The sequence below is a fragment of the Capricornis sumatraensis genome, chromosome 3 (assembly GCF_032405125.1).
Source record: "Capricornis sumatraensis isolate serow.1 chromosome 3, serow.2, whole genome shotgun sequence".
Classification (NCBI taxonomy): Eukaryota; Metazoa; Chordata; class Mammalia; order Artiodactyla; family Bovidae; genus Capricornis; species Capricornis sumatraensis.
Genome location: NC_091071.1, coordinates 42,868,284 through 42,881,525, shown reverse-complemented (window position 1 = coordinate 42,881,525; position 13,242 = coordinate 42,868,284). Strand labels below are relative to the sequence as shown.

Genomic DNA, 13,242 nt, shown 5'->3' with positions numbered 1-13,242 from the left:
AGGGAACACGTGTGCACCCATGGCAGATTCATGTTGATGTATGACAAAACCAATACAATATTGTAAAGTAATTAGGCTCCAATTAAAATAAATTAATTTATATTAAAAAATAAATTTAACCAAGAAGGTGAAAGATTTGTAAACTGACAATTATATGAACAACAACAAAAAAAAAAAAAAAACTGTGGAAACTTCTTAAAGAGGTTGGAATACCAGCCCACCTTATCCTGAGAAATCTGTATGCAGGCCAGGAAGCAACAGTTAGAACTGGACATGGAACAATAGGCTGGATCCAAATTGGGAAAGGAGTACGTCAAGTCTGTATATCATCACCTTACTTGTATGCAGGGTTATCATGTGAAATGCTGGACTGGGTGAAACACAAGCTGGAATCAAGGTTGCCAGGAGAAATATAAATAACCTCAGATACGCAGATGAAACCACACTTAGAGCAGAAAACGAAGAAAAACTAAAGAGCCTTTTGATGAAAATGAAAGAAGAGAGTGGAATAACTGGCTTAAAACTTAACATTCAAAATGGGGGAACAATGGAAACAGTGACAGATTAATTTTCTTGGGCTCAAATATCACTGCTAATGGTGACTGCAGCCATGAAATTATGACACTTCCTCCTTGGGAGAAAAACTATGACAAACCAGGACAGCATATTAAAAAGCAGAGACATTACTTTGGCAACAAAGGTCTGTTTATTCGAAGTTATGGGTTTTTAATTAGATTTAATTAGACAAATGTAAAAATATTTCTACATGGCCAAAAACATTCTGCACAGCATAAATACATCAAAAACAAATCAAAAACTGAAATACTAATATTGACAATTCCACTTACATAGTGAATGGGATAATTTCCATCAGTTCAGATCAGTTCAGTCACTCAGTTGTGTCTGACTCTTTGCAACCCCATTGATTGCAGCACACCAGGCCTCCCATCTCCCAAGCTCCAATCACCAACTCTTGGAGCTTGCTCAAACTCATGTCCTTTGAGGCTGTGATGCCATCCAACCATCTTATCCTCCATCATCCCCTTCTCCTCCTGTCTTCAATCTTTCCCAGTGTCAAGGTCTTTTCAGATGATGAGTTATTTGCATCAGATGGCCAAAGTATTGGAGTTTCAGCTTTAGCATCAGTCCTTCTAATGAATATTCAGGACTGATTTCCTTTAGAATGGACTGGTTGGATCTCCTTGCAGTCCAAGGGACTCTCAAGAGCCTTCTTCAACACCACAGTTCAAAAGCATCAATTCTTTGGCACTCAGCTTTCTTTATAGTCCACCTCTCACATCCATACATGACTAATGGAAAAACCAGTTTTGACTAGATGGACCTTTGTTGGCAAAGTAATGTCTCTCCTTTTTAATATGCTGTCTAGGTTGGTCATAGTTTTCCTTCCAAGGTGCAAGCATCTTTTAATTTCATGGCTGCGATCACCATCTGCAGTGATTTTGGAGCCCTAGAAAATAAAGTCTGTCACTGTTTCCACCGTTTCCTCATTTACTTACCATGAAGTGATGGGACCGGATGCCATGATCTTAGATTTTTGAACGTTGAGTTTTAAGTCAACTTTTTCACTCTCCTCTTTCACTTTCATCAAGAGGCTCTTTTGTTTTTCTTCACTTTCTGCCATAAGGGTGGTGTCATCTATGTATCTGAGGTTATTGATATTTCTCCTGGCAATCTTGTTTTCAGCTTGCACTTCACCCAGCCTGGCATTTTGCATGATTTTCTCTTCATATAATTTAAATAAGCAGAGTGACAATATACACCCTTGATGTACTCCTTTCATGATTTGGAGCCAGTCTGTTGTTGCTAATTTCCTTAGGATATAATTAAATCATTAAGATCAATTTGGAAAATATCAGGAATGGAAATAAAATGTGATATTCATTCATAAGCAGTACATGAAAATGAATACAAACCACTTTAAACACGTGAATAGATGTCCAAATTCAGTTACATATATTTTTATAATTAAAGTATGCAAATGAAATACAATTTTTTTTATCTGATTTTCAAATACCACAAATGTTTTCCAAGCCATGTTTTATAAGAATGTGGTCAAACAATTTTTCAGAATTAGAGAAGTAGTGAGTGTGATAAAATTCATGGATAGCATTTTAGCAATAACTACCAACATAAATGATGGTGCTAGTGGTAAACAACCTACCTGCCAATGCTGGAGGCATAAGAGCCACGGGTTCCACACCTGGGTCAGGAAGATCCCCTGGGGAAGTGTGTGGCCACCCATTCCTGTGTTCTTGCTTGTCTTTCTCCTCCAGGCCCATGCATAGAGGAGCCTGGTGGAGGACTACAGTCCTTATAGCATCAGAGTCAGACATGACTGAGCCAACAGCCTGCATGCATGAACATAAACATTGCAGACATATATACCAGTTAAGCCAACAAGTCGACTTGTAAGATTCATACTTACAAAATATTAAAAGGCTTGTATTGAAAAACCTGAAGAGAACTTAATACCTAGATTTTAGTGTGTCTTTATGAAGAAGTTGGGCTTCCCTGGTGCCTCAGCTGGTAAAGAATGTATCTGCAATGTGGGAGACCTGGGTTCGATCCCTAGGTTGGGAAGATCCCTTGGAGAAAGGAATGTCTACCCACTCCAGTATTCTGGCTTGGAGAATTCCATGGACTGTAGAGTCCAGAGGGTCAAAAATGTCAGACACGATCCAGTATAAAGAAGTTAAGCAGGATGGTGAAACTAGAATGACTTAGATCTCTATAGACTGGCATGTCTATATTGAATATCTTCGAGAGACTGAGAAGATAAATACAAAATTTATACAGAGCTAAGTCAACACATTCATATATGAAAATATGCCTGTATTTGCAAAATTATTATTTGAAGAATCTCAGAAACAGTGTACAGTGACTGAATCTAGGGGAACTGAGAGGTATTGGGTGTGGAGTTGGCAAGAGGTCTATTATACATCATTACAGTTTGCTTGGCTTCTATTTTTAATACTTCTTAAAATACTCAGCTGTTTAACAAGTGGTGCTGGGAAAACTGGTCAACCACTTGTAAAAGAATGAAACTAGAACACTTTCTAACACTATTCACAAAAATAAACTCAAAATGGATTAAAGATCTAAATGTAAGACCAGAAACTATAAAACTCCTAGAGGAAAACATAGGCAAAACACTCTCCGACATAAATCACAGTAGGATCCTCTATGATCCACCTCCCAGAATACTGGAAATAAAAGCAAAAATAAACAAATGGGATCTAATTAAAATTAAAAGCTTCTGCACAACAAAGGAAAATATAAGCAAGGTGAAAAATGAAGCAACTGACAAACAACTAATCTCAAAAATATACAAGCAACTTATGCAGCTCAATTCCAGAAAAATAAACGACCCAATCAAAAAATGGGCCAAAGAACTAAACAGACATTTCTCCAAAGAAGACATACAGATGGCTAACAAACATATGAAAAGATGTTCAATATCACTCATTATCAGAGAAATGCAAATCAAGACCACAATGAGGTACCATTTCACACCAGTCAGAATGGCTGCAATCCAAAAGTCTACAAGCAATAAATGCTGGAGAGGGTGTGGAGAAAAGGGAACCCTCTTACACTGTTGGTGGGAATGCAAACTAGTACAGCCACTATGGAGAACAGTGTGGAGATTCCTTAAAAAACTACAAATAGAACTGCCTTATGACCCAGCAATCCTACTGCTGGGCATACACACTGAGGAAACCAGAATTGAAAGAGACACATGTACCCCAATGTTCATCGCAGCACTGTTCATAATAGCCAGGACATGGAAGCAACCTAGATGTCCATCAGCAGATGAGTGGATAAGAAAGCTGTGGTACATATACACTATGGAGTATTACTCAGCCATTAAAAAGAATACATTTGAATCAGTTCTCATGAGATGGATGAAACTGGAGCCGATTATATAGAGTGAAGTAAGCCAGAAAGAAAAACAGCAATACAGTATACTAACACATCTATATGGAATTTAGAAAGATGGTAATGATAACCCTGTAGGCGAGACAGCAAAAGAGACACAGATGTAAAGAACAGACTTTTGGACTCTGTGGGAGAGGGAGAGGATGGAATGATTTGGGAGCATGGCATTGAAACATGTATATTATCATGTAAGAAACAAATCGCTAGTCTAGGTTCGATACAGGATACAGGATGCTTGGGGCTGGTGCACTGGGATGACCCAGAGAGATGATATAGGGAGGGTGGTGGGAGGGGATTCAGGGTTGGAAACTCATGTACACCTGTGATGGATTCATGTCTATGTATGGCAAAACCAATATAGTATTGTAAAGTAAAAAAATAAAATTTAAATTTAAAAAAAGAAATAAATAAAAAAGAAAAAAGAAAAATAATAATAAATAAAAAATAAAAAGCAAAAAAATTCATCATATTTAAATTATTAAAAAATTAAATTATCATATTTATTTATATGTATAAAGCAAATGACATAGAATAGATGATGATCTATACAGAATTAAATTTTTAACAAGTACAATTAGATAATATACAAAATTCTGATGTGAAATAAAACTAACAATGAGAAAGCAATAAAAGCAAAATTGGATGTAAGTTTAAAAATAGTGTAATTGCATAAAACTTTGATTAACTGATTTACTACATAATTTTCATTGCTCTCTATTGTAAATGGAAACACCTTTCTATTTTAAATGTCCCACCTATTTAGACACAGTGGTACACAAGATGTTATACAGTTTACATATGAGCAAAGAAATTGTCAATGAAAGCATGAATGTGTAGTTCATTCCTTATTTATAATTAACTTAATTCCTTGAGATAAGAGGAAAAATTTAATCAGATTTATGAAGACTTTTACTTTCTGGAGGATTGGCCCTCTTGCTAAGTTACTGAATTCATTGTGGGTAATGAACTAATTTGATTTGATCTGCTATGTTTCTCCAGAGATTCTTCATAGCATTAGTCATCTCAGAATTTCTTAGACTGTAGATTCATGGGTTCAGTATGGGTGTTATGACTGTATAAAACACACTCAATGATTTGTCAATTGGGAAGGTTGTCACTGGTCTTAAATATATGAAAATACAGGGAACAAAGCAGACAACCACAGTGATGTGAGAACCACAGGTCTGGAGGGCTTTCTGCCTCCCTTCTTGACTCAGGTTCTTCAGAGTGCAGGACAAGTAAGGACAAGTAAAAGCAGAAAGATGATAAAGCAGATCAGACCTCCATTGGCCAGCACTATGATGCCAGTGACATAGGTGTCAGTACAGACAAGTTTCAATAAGGGGTACATGTCACGTGTAAAGTGATCAGTGACATTGGGGCCACAGAATGGGAGCTCATAAACAGTGCTAAGTTGAATTACTGAGTGCAGAAAACCTCCAACCCAGGACACCACCAGCATCACAACACACATCCTCTGCCTCATGATCACCAAATAATGCAAGGGCTTGCAGATAGCCACATAGCTGTCATAGTTCATGACCAGCAGAAACTATCTATAAACATCTGAATCATACAAGATTCAAAGGTTATGATATTTTCCCCAAAGAGTAAGTCTGAAATCAGTCTGAGGGATATACAAGAGGAATACGCGGCATCCATAAATGATAAGCTGGCAAGAAAAAGATACAGCAGTGAGTTCAGGGTCTTACTGACAGTTATAGTCACAATAATGAGAAGGTTGCCCACGACTGTCAAAATGTAGAAAAGAAAGTTCAGTTCAGTTCAGTTCAGTTCAGTTGCTCAGTCATGTCCGACTCTTTGCGACCCCATGAATCGCAGCACGCCAGGCCTCCCTGTCCATTACCAACTCCCGGAGTTCACTCAGATTCATGTCCATCGAGTCAGTGATGCCATCCAACCATCTCATCCTTTGTCGTCACCTTCTCCTCCTGGCCCCATTCCCTCCCAGCATCAAAGTCTTTTCCAATGAGTCAACTCTTTGCATGAGGTGGCCAAAGTACTGGAGTTTCAGCTTTAGCATCATTCCTTCCAAAGAAATCCCAGGGCTGATCTGAGTGGAATGGTTGGATCTCCTTGCAGTCCAAGGGACTCTCAAGAGTCTTCTCCAGCACCACAGTTCAAAAGCATCAATTCTTCATCGCTCAGCTTTCTTCACAGTCCAACTCTTGCATCTATACATGACCACTGGAAAAGCCATAGCCTTGACTAGACGAACTTTAGTTGGCAAAGTAATGTCTCTGCTTTTGAATATGCTATCTAGGTTGGTCATAACTTTTCTCCCAAGGAGTAAGTGTCTTTTAATTTCATGGCTGCAGTCACCATCTGCAGTGATTTTGGAGCCCCCAAAAATAAAGTCTGCCACTGTTTCCACTGTTTCCCCATCTATTTCCCATGAAGTGATGGGACCGGATGTCATGATCTTCTTTTTCTGAATATTGAGCTTTAAGCCAACTTTTTCACTCTCCAATTTCACTTTCATCAAGAGGCCTTTTAATTCCTCTTCACTTTCTGCCATAAGGGTGGTGTCATCTGCATATCTGAGGTTATTGATATTTCTCCTGGCAATTTTGATTCCAGCTTGTGTTTCTTCCAGTCCAGCATTTCTCATGATGTCCTCTGCATAGAAGTTAAATAAGCAGGGTGACAATATACAGCCTTGACGTACTCCTTTTCCTATTTGGAACCAGTCTTTTGTTCCATGTCCAGTTCAAACTGTTGCTTCTTGACATGCATATAGATTTCTCAAGAGGCAGATCAGATGGTCTGATATTCCTACCTCTCTCAGAATTTTCCACAGTTTATTGTGTTCCACACAGTCAAAGGCTTTGGCATAGTCAATAAAGCAGAAATAGATGTTTTTCTGGAACTCTCTTGCTTTTTCCATGATCTAGCAGATGTTGGCAATTTGATCTCTGGTTCCTCTGCCTTTTCTAAAACTAGCTGGTACATCAGGAAGTTCACGGTTCACGTATTGCTGAAGCCTGGCTTGGAGAATTTTGAGCATTACTTTACTAGCATGTGAGATGAGTGCAATTGTGTGGTAGTTTGAGCATTCTTTGGCATTGCCTTTCTTTGGGATTGGAATGAAAACAGACCTTTTCCAGTCCCATGGTCACTGCTGAGTTTTCCAAATTTTTCGGCATATTGAGTGCTACATCTAACTGCATTCAGCTGGTTCATCTCAAATGTTGATTCTTCTCTAATTAAATCTTTTGTACCTTCCTCATAATTTTGAGAGTTGACTCTTTACTTCCAGAGATGCCACGAAGATAATCACCATGTAGAACATGACTTACAGATCCCTGTCCTCTGGGGGAACTATCATCTTAAGAAACTAGAAGAAAAAAAGCAAAATAAATCCAGAGACCCTTGTAGAATGGAAATAATAAATAGAAAACAGAAGTCACAGAAGTAAAAGTAATTGAAAAACTGAGAAAATACATAAGACCAAGAGTTAGTTATTTGAAAATTTAATAAAATTGATTACATCCTAGCAAAATAGACTAAGAAAAATTAAGAACAAATTCCCAGTGTCAAGAATAAAGACGGTGGGGTTCTTGTGCTTGCTGCTGGGGTCGGAGGCCAGAGTGAGTGTCTCGCAGCGGGAGAAGGAGGATGGTGGTGGAGTTGCGGGTTACCCGGGAGGGAATTAAGACAGAGCCAGAGAAGCCATCAATCCGGACCTGCCCGCTGCTCCTGCGCGGCTTCACCAAGGACAACAGCCGCCGCCACCACATGGACGAGTTCTCCTGCAGAAACGTGCCTTCTGCGAGCTGCAGATCTACACTTGGATGGATGCAACCTTTAAATAAGTGACTAGTTTGGTAAAAGAAGTATACCCAGAAGCCAGATTAAAAAGGCACACCCTTCAATTTTGCAGTTGTCTTTACAGATCTTAAAAGTCCTGGCTATCGAGTAAAGAAAATTGGCAGCACCGTGTCTGGGAGAAAGGGGACTGATGACTCCATGACCCTACAGTCGCAGAATTTCCAGATAGGAGACTACCTGGACATAGCGATCACCCCTGCACATCAGGCACCACCTCCTTCAGGGTGCATGAGGCCCCATTAAATTGTACTTACTCTTCCCAGTCAATTGCGTAAAATAAACTTTCACTTCTTCCTCCCCTCCTTATTGCCATTAAGCCTTTAAACTCTATAAACAAACTGTAATGCATCTATTTAGAAATTAGATTTGGCTTTGCTATGGTATGAATATTAATAGAAAGTCCATATGTTTCAAGTTCTGTAACATATGAAAAGTGCTCTTAGCATTCTATGTAAAACTGTAGTGTTAAATATATCTTGCAATCACCCTGAATGTGAAAGTTAATGGAGCCTGGGTTCCAGGTTTAATATAGTACTGGTTGTTTAGGCTAAAGAATGGAGTTAGTATGTTTCAGCCCAAATGGGGAAGAACAAGAAAGCCATATTGTATTAAATGGAACAGGGATTTGTCACCTACCTAGATAATTTATGGACTTGGGAAGAGGACCTGAGGGAATGAGGGGGTGCAGCTGCAGTGTTTGGAAACAGTCTGAGCTGACACAAGTTGAAGAATCTGTCTGTGTTTAAAGAGAGTGGTCTGCCTGAATCAAGGCATGATGACAAGTTAGAGAAAAGTTGCCAAAGTGAGGACTTCATATACTTTGAAAATAGGGAGAATAGAGCATTTTGAGGCAGGGAGTAGGATAGAGGAACAAGGATTAGAACTCAGGAAAAGGATAGAAAGATTTTCCTTGAAGATCTGACAGTGCAGGGAGAAGGAAAGAGGACCCTTCAGAGCAAGAGAAAGGTTGGGGATGAGGTCAGGTTGAGTATGCAGAGATGTCCACACACACTCTTCAGTGCTAGGGCTGACTCATGTCTGATTTGAGGCAGTATACAGAGTGGTTAAAATCAAATGGGTTGAACATTTAAATCCTGGTTACACTAGGAGCACCTTGGACAAGTTACCTGAGTCTGTTTTTGTCTAAAATTTGTAAAATAGAAGTGACAGCACACAGGACTGTGAAGACTAATAACAAAGTTAGACGTAAAGTAGGACTTTTAGAAAACATAAACTGTATGTGTGCCATCTTTCCACAGAACAGTTACAGTCTCAGTGTGCAGTATGTGATTAAGCCCTATTACCTTCAGTCTGTTCCACAGAAAACTTTAAAAGTGTGTATCCCCAAATTGTGACTGTTGATTGTGACAGTCACTGCAGAACTGAATGCATTTGGTAAAAAATTGCAGAAAGTAAATTCAAAGGACAAACAATGCATTGTGAAAATTATATAATAATACTCTGTAAAAATTGAAAACAAAAAATTTCCTGATTGAAATAATAGACACTCCAAATATATCATTAAAGCTGCTATTTATAATATCAGCAAGAAAACCTAAATTCACAAGGAAACATACTAGATCTGTATGAACATAATAGAAAACAAGTAGAAAGACATATCCAGTTTGTGGATAAGAATTCTCAGTTCTCCAAGAAAAGATATAAATTTTTTAAAGCAAATCTCATGGACAATACTAACTAAATTTAGTTTTTGTTAGATTGGCTTATTGAATTTTTATTGTAAAATATAAATATGTAAGAGTAGACATCCCTTTGATAAGGAATAATAATGAAGGAGTCATAGGCCTATCATGTAACAAAATGTATCTTAAATTAAATGAAATTACATCATATGATACATGGCACAAGAATAAAGGGATCAATGGATGATAATAGAGGCCTAAATTGGATTCAACTACATGCTATCTTTTGGAATATAAAACGAGAATATCAAAGCATGGAGAAAAATAATTATACATGTACAAAAATGGTCATCTAGAAAAAAATAGTTAAAATATAATACATGTATATGTATGGCTGAGTATCTTGGCTATTCAGCTGAAACTATCACAACATTGTTAATTTGTTGTACCCCAATACAAAATAAAAGACTCAAAGGAAGCAAAAAAAAAAAAAAGTAGTACCCACCCAGTGGGCTTCCCAGGTGGCTCAGTGTTAAAGAGTCCACCTGCCAATGCAGGAGACACAGAAGATTCAGGTTCAAGTTTGACCTCTAGTCTGGGAAGATCTCCTGGAGTAGGAAATGGCAATCCACTCTAGTATTCTTGTCTGGAGAATTCCATGGACAGAGGATCTTGGCTAGGTACAGTCCATGAGATTGCAAAAAGTCTAAAATGAAAAGTGCTCAGTGAACCACTGAGCACACATTCAATGTCTACTTTACTTCTTACAACAAAATATAGATGATTTTAAAAGATATGAAATAGCAAAAAGACAAAGACAAAATGTTGGAAAATAAGGAACAATATTTTAGCATCATCAAAATTGGAAAATTCTAAGCAAGGTGTAGTTCCAAAGGAAATACTGGTACCTATGTAAATGTAAAAGTATTTTATGTGACCAAATATTCTGCACTGAATAAGTACATCAAAAACAAATCACAATCTGGAAATTCAATAATTATACATAGATGATAAATGGGATAATTTCTATAATATGTAATTGTCATAAAATCAATATGGAAAATATCAGCAATCAAATAAAATATGAAAAATTCACTAATAAGCAATTCATGTAAAAGGAATATAGATCAATTTAAACACTTGAATAGATACCCAAATTCAATTAACTTGAATATTTATAAATAAAGTGAAAGTGAAGTCGCTCAGTTGTGTCCGACTCTTTGCGACCCTGTGGACTGTAACCTACCAGGCTCCTCCATCCATGGGATTCTCCAGGCAAGAATACTGGAGTGGGTTACCATTTCCTTCTCCAGGGGATCTTCCAAACCCAGGGATTGAACCCGGGTCTCCCAACTTGCAGGCAGATACTTTAACCTCTGAGCCACTAGAGAAGCCCATAAATAAAGTAGATAAGTGAAATATAAAAACTGCTACCCATGAGCTTGTACCAAATCCACACTCCCCTAATTCTGAAAAATACATTTGAATACATTCTGAACAATCAGCGTTTGATAAATATTTGTGGTATAGCTGATTGTTCAGAATGTATTCAAATGTATTTTTCAGAATTAGGGGAGTGTGGATTTGGTACAAGCTCATGGATAGCATTTTGGCAATAACTACGAACATCATCATTTAAATACATGTACCAAATGAATTAAAAATTCCATTTCTTAGACGGACCTAAAAAATTTCAAAAAGACTTCATTGTAGAATTATACATCATAAAAAAGATGGGAAAAACTTTAAGAGGCCTGGATACCTAAATTTCAGTCTTAATAAAAATTATGCAATATGATGAAACTAGAATGAGTTAAATCTTTATAAGTTAGTATATAAACATCTTCAGGAGGCTAAGTAAAATTGAAAGTTCTACACAGAGATATACACACCCACATATGAAAACATGCTTGCATTTTAAATAGTATTTCTCAAAGATATTTAAGAAAAGAAAACAGTGACAACATCTGAAAGGACTGGAAGGCTATGATATGAGATATATAAGAGCCTTATTCTGCACTATTCCATTTTGCATGGGTTCAACTTTAATATTACTTATTATATACCATACTTCAAATTTTTATTTTAAAATTAAAATATTACATTAAAATTTCATAACTAAGGCAAACAAAATTGATAAAAAGATAGTTTAATATGTATATTATATATACATATTATGTGTAATATAATTGTGGACTTCAACATTTTAAATTGAGCAATAAGAAGAACAAAGATTAAAGGCAAGACTCTGACTTAAAACAATGATAAGAAAATAAAAGTATAAAAATCACCTTTACTCTATAAAACATATTACTTATTCATTTCATATTATTTATTGATTCCATACTGTCAATGCATTCCACTATTCTAGGTGCAGTGATGAACCACCCATCATACAGTTTACATTCTAATGGGGAGACTGTCATTGGTAGAATGAACATGCAGTTCATTCTTTAATTATATTTATCTTAATTGCTTACAATTAAAAGAAAGTTTGTGTCAAATTTATGAAGATTTTTATATTGTGGAAGATTGGTCCTAATACTAAATTACTACTTTCTTGATGAATAATGCACTCATTTAATACTTAATCTGATTTTTTTTTCCTCCAGAGCTGATTCATAGCATTAGTCATCTCAGAATTCCTTAGGATTAATGGTTTTAACATGGGGATTTTTATTGTATAAAACACAGTCAATGATTTGTCAATATGGAAGGTCGTGGCAAGTCTTACATATATGAAAATACAAGGGACAAAGAAACAGGCAACCACAGTAATCTGGGAACCACAGGTCTGAAGGGCTTTCTGCCTCTCTTCCTGACTCAGTTCTTCAGAGAGTGCAGGATGACTCCACAGGAGATAAGTAAGAGTAAGAATACAATACTGCAGATCAGTCCTCCATTGGCCACAACTAAGATGCCAATGACACAGGTGTCAGTACAGACCAGTTTCAATAAGGGGTACCTATCACACGTAAGTGATCAATGATATTGGGGCAACAGAATGGGAGCCAAAAAATAGTGCTAATTTGAATAATTGAGTGGAAATGTCTCCAACACAGGACACCACCAGAAGCATAACACACACCATTTGCCTCATGATCATCAAGTAATGCAAGGCTTACAGAGGGCCACAAAGCAGTCATAGGCCATTGCTAACAGAAGGAAGACCTCTGATAAGCCAAAAAAGTGCTCTATGAACAGCTGGATCATGCATGATTCAAAGGATATGGTATTTTCCCCAAATAACAAGTCTGAAATTAATCTGGGCACAAGAGGAGAGGAATAATCTACATCCATAATTGATAAGAAAGTAAGGGAAAAGTACATCAGCGAATTCAGTGTCCTACTGACCATCATATCAAAATAATGAACAGGATGTCCACCACAATCAAAATGTAGAAGAGCAAGAATATAACAGAAAAGGACTTTCTGCTCCTTTGGGTTCCGTGTGAGTCCCAGGAGGTAAAATAATTTACATTGTTCCTTGGTTCCATCTAGTCTGGACAGTAGCTGACCTCACATATTAGAAGCAGCTTACCTAGAAAAAAAGGAGGACACATTTAAATTCACCATAAGCTTTCTATTTGTCCATTCAATTAAAAAATGTGCAGGCAGAATCAATTTTTGTCCAGTAGTTCATATAAATATACCCAAGTTGCAAAAGTCATAGTTCCCTTCCCTCAGTGATATCACACAAAATGAAGGATCAGAAAATTCCAGACCAACTAATAGGTGCCATGAGAAGGATATTCACACAATGCTAAATATCACAGAGTAGGAATATATT

At 37.1% G+C, this 13,242-nt stretch overlaps 3 pseudogenes; 1 reads left to right on the top strand and 2 right to left on the bottom strand.

The window, feature by feature from the left end:
- Nucleotides 1-4,907: 4,907 nt before the first annotated feature.
- LOC138076236 (olfactory receptor 4A47-like) lies at nucleotides 4,908-5,724 on the bottom strand (annotated as a pseudogene).
- A 1,822-nt stretch (nucleotides 5,725-7,546) lies between these two features.
- On the top strand, nucleotides 7,547-8,052 carry LOC138076844 (histone deacetylase complex subunit SAP18 pseudogene; annotated as a pseudogene).
- A 3,987-nt stretch (nucleotides 8,053-12,039) lies between these two features.
- LOC138076235 (olfactory receptor 4A47-like) lies at nucleotides 12,040-12,949 on the bottom strand (annotated as a pseudogene).
- Nucleotides 12,950-13,242: the final 293 nt, after the last annotated feature.